We start from the raw sequence: 4,467 nt of genomic DNA, 5'->3' as shown, positions 1-4,467 counted from the left end.
TTGTTGCAAAAACTGATTATATAAAAACTTTTTTACCGAGAAGCAAATGACGTTCAAAAGTTGCTAAAAAGTTTGTGATTGGCGATGAGAGGAGAGCAAACGGTTTTATTGCATGTACCTTTAATAATGCATGCCGAGGCATAGATCCGACCTATCGGTACGAGAAGTTTGAATGAGAGATTTTGTGGGCGCACCGAGCACCTAATGCGTGTGCCCTCACGGCCATGTGTGTAACCTGTCTGAGAGTTGGAGGCAATCAGTCTCGGGTGAATTCCTGTCAGTACCACAGAGCAAGAGCGATTTGACGGATCGGCCTCCCCCACGTTCAGCACGCTACGTTCCTACACAGATGGCGTAATTAACAGGAGGCGAGCCGGGGAGGGAAATTTATCTTTGATCAGCACCTTCGCGCCAGATTGTCATCTATGTTAATATGATGATAGGATCGGTGTGCGAGCATGCACACATGCTCACGTGCGTGCCGGGCTGCAAAGATGGATGTGGAGGGAATGGAGGTTCGGCAGCAGCCGGCCCTGAGGGTATGAGGTTATGTGCCGCCACATGCACTAACACACACGCACACACACACACACGCACGCATACACACATAGTCTTCTCCTAATCCTTTGTTCACAGCATGGTGCTGCAGTAGCCTGCTGAGAGGAGAGCTGAAGCGATCTATGGAGGGTGAATACAAACAGAAATTCAAGAGCAGGTAGACAGAAAATTGAGGCGTGATTGAAGTTTTCAGCAAAAAAAAAATGCTGAGTTTCCATCTCCATCAAGCCCTGAATTATCGATCATGTTCTCTAATTTTCCAGATGCGTTTCTCCAAAACGGTCAGCTTTTCTGCGTTAATCTGATCCGTTTAACAAAAAGACATAAAGAAATTCAGTTCTCCTCTGTGTGCGCCTTTGTCTCACAGTTTAAGTTAGGATGCCACAGATGAGCTCTGCCACGTGCGTATAGTCTCACCCCGGTGGGTTATTAGGAGTAATGGTGTGTCGGTGTACTGGCATGTGCAGTGGCATCTGGGCTATGAGTGGAGAAAAAAAAAAAAAAAAGCAATGAAAAGAGAAACCAGTAACAAAAGCTGGTCTACACGTTCTCTGGGGGCTGTAAGTGTTGTGCAGCTATAGGAAGGTGATGGTGTATGTGCACAAAAAGATATCTAGAAGAAATAAGGATGTTTTTATTTTATTTTTTACAAAGCTGAAACAGTGATGATGAAACATATTTCTGACCATTTCTTACTTTCTCAGCCAGAAAACAAACACAAAAGTAAGAACAAAGAATGCGCAAGAAGCACAAAAAAGAGACAAGAAAGAATTACGTAGTTAAAGGATTAGAACACCGCAAAAGTAATGCAGTGGTGTGTCTAAAACAGCAACCAGGAAAGGAGAAAGCAGAAAAAAAGAAGGGAGGCAGACATCTCTGTGAACAAAGGTAGCGCTCCTCTGTCTTGCTCTGCAACCCTCCAAACCATCTGGTGCTTCTGCACACAGGCTGTGATCTGTTTCACACTCATTTTCAGCTCTCACTTCTCTCCATCTTTTCCTCTCTTTCACCTTACCTGTTCCTGCTGCCTCCTGTTTGCACCACCTTGTTTGCCTTTCCTCCACTGTTATCTTTCTTTTCTTCTGCCCATTTTGTAAACGCGAGACAATTATCAGCAATCAGGAGTCAAGCGGAGAATATCTTGTGTCGCATTATTTCCTGACCTTACCTAGATTTATTTAAATACATAGTCACACCTGCAGTTCTGCATGTATTCACGCGGTTGCAGTTCCGCCGATCTGTTTGCGTCATCGGTTCTTATTTCTGCTGAATTATTTCCAATATGCTTAATTCAGGTTTCATCTTAGAGTGCAGAGCAAAGACAAAAAAGTGAAGAAAAATAGATCCATGGATCTCACAAGATACTGTATTTTTAGCATATACTTAAAAGTTAATCTCTGCCAACACACCTAACATGCATTTTTTTCTCTAAAATACAGAAGATAGCGAAGAACTGTTTGATGAAGAATAAAAAGTATACATAGCCTTCAGTTGTGGATGTCGTAACTTGAATTTGGGAATGGTATAAAACTCAAGTGAAATGGATATCAGTTCTAAGTTAGAAAACCTGTAAGATTTGTAATGGTGACTACTAACAATTAAATCAATGCACACTGAAAAATGATTTTCAAAATAGAAGTCCATAGAGTGTCCTTCTGGATGCAAGCTGTGAGAAGTGTAAACAAGTATTTTTTCTTGTAACTCCTCGACTCTGGAGCTCTGACTTAGAACTCAGAAATTCCTATTTCTGAAAACAAAACTCAAATAACACTAAAATTAAAAACGTAACCTAAAGTCAAAGTCATGTAACATTCAAATAGCCTTGCAACTCTTCTCAGCACTACTTGCAGATATTAGGTACTTTATACACCTCAGTAAGTAAATGTTTACTTTTATGTATCAAGATGCTTTTAAAACTCAGTGGTTTCTAAACCACTTAAAATGTTCATCAAATGCTTTTCTACAGTCTAAGCCCATTTTATGATACTTTTCTTCTGCTGTAGGGATAACAGAGGAGTCCCACGCTATGTTCATCTGTTTTTGCAAACCAAAACTTTCTTCTTCCTTCATTAGCAGCTGTCCCTCTTCCTTTCCCTTTTCTGTCTAATGATTTCATGAATCCAGGGAAAAGGTATCAAGACCAAACTATCCCTGTGTGAGAACATCTTAAATGAATAATTTGCTGTCCTACACCTGGAGGCAGCAACAGACATTAAGCATTTGCCATAATTGGCAGTCAGTACCTTCAGAACTCTGTGGAGGAATGCCGGGCCTTTTGTCTTTGCAAAATTATTTTTATTCAGCCAAGAAGGTGAGTTTTAAATGAAATTAATTGAAAATAAAGTCTGCACCTGTTGCAGGTTATTGTCCTGATGCACAACACATGTGTGCTTGGAGTAGAATTCATTATTTTATCAAGATGTCAACTTCTTAAAGCAGCAAATCAGCCCCAGACCAATACACTACCACCGTCATGTAAGACTGTTAGTAATTTTCTGTCCTTTTCACACTTTTCACAGGAATTCTCTCTTCTTTAAGAACAAATATTAACAACAAACTACAAGAGTAAGTTGGTTAAATAAACAGCCTCTAGCAGCTTTATGACTAAGTGAAATGGTAAGTCTAAATAATAAGCCAACTCCAGCTATAAACATTAGTTTACAAACAGCAGAATGTTAGAAAAGACAATATTTAATACCAAATATGTGATATTTTAAACAGTGGTATTATGCAAAATCAACCGTTTTTTAATCCTTATATCAAGTTATAATGTCACTCCCTTATCAAAAATATTGCTTTGCTGTAAAAGCATTTCTTAAGGCTGTCATTACATTGATTTTTGATTAATCCAGACAGTAAAGTCTGCCTGGCTTGTGCTCCTGTTTCTGTTTTTACGACAGAGTAAATTTGCACTAAGCAGCTTTTGCATTCATGTCTCCTTGCATCATTTGCTTGCTGTTGACTCTCTAAACAGGGTCACCCCAGCCAATAACACAGCAAATAATAACAGGAGATTTGCCTTCATGAGCTAAGCTCTGGGAATGTTTGGACCTCCCATTAAGGAGCTTGGCACTGAATCTGCACAGGTGCAGACTGAGGCAGAGTTGGGGTGAGTAAATGGATGAGAGAAAATTGGACCCAGTGAACAACTCCGAACATCTGTGTCAGTTGCTATTGCATAACATTTTACCAATAAAACAGAAAAGCAACGAGGAAACGGTCAAACGGAGAGAAGGATAGGGAGTAGGAATTTAGAAACAACATCTGTCAGAGTGTGATACGCTTTCTATTAAACTGAGTGAGAGAAAAGAAGGGCTAAGCTCAGAATAGCAGAGAAAAAGTTGGTGGGTTGCCAAACCTGGACAAGACATTCAACTTCTAGCTGTTTCAGTCTTTGTGTTCTGGGCAGAAGGAAAGAGGAGAAGACAGGAGAACAAAAAGGAGACTGTCTGTCAGGGAGATTACTGAAAAATGGGGATTAAAATGGCGCAAAACACCTTTTCCGGACAAGTTAAAGTATTAATTCAATATAATCGGTAGTTCAGACAGTTACTTGTCTTGATCAGATTTAACTGATATAGTCCATTAAGACATTGGTTTAAAAATATAATTCATATAACAACAACAAAAAACTCCATCCAGTAATTCATACATTCAAGTTGAAATATTATATAACGAAGTGTAGAGGGGTGACAACTGGCTGTTATAAGTAATGAAAACACTAAAAATAAAAATAGGCACCCCAACATTATTTTTCTTTTTCTATCTTTAATTTCTTGTTTGAAGAAGTTCTTTAGTTTTATTTCAGGTATTCTGTACGATTCCAGATATAACCGCTAGGGGCGCCGGTCCCATTGGTGGCAAGAAGAAGATTGGGCACACAGAAGAAGAATAAAACTTCCTGAAACT

The 4,467-nt window shown here is 39.4% G+C and overlaps 1 long non-coding RNA gene across 1 annotated transcript in view; it reads right to left on the bottom strand.

The window, feature by feature from the left end:
* LOC108166731 (uncharacterized) overlaps positions 1 to 4,467 on the bottom strand; it is a 54,933-nt gene that overhangs the window by 19,348 nt on the left and 31,118 nt on the right. The gene's annotated exons all lie outside the window — the stretch shown is intronic.

This window comes from Poecilia reticulata, linkage group LG11 (genome assembly GCF_000633615.1).
Source record: "Poecilia reticulata strain Guanapo linkage group LG11, Guppy_female_1.0+MT, whole genome shotgun sequence".
Classification (NCBI taxonomy): Eukaryota; Metazoa; Chordata; class Actinopteri; order Cyprinodontiformes; family Poeciliidae; genus Poecilia; species Poecilia reticulata.
This window is presented reverse-complemented; position numbering and strand designations above follow the sequence as displayed.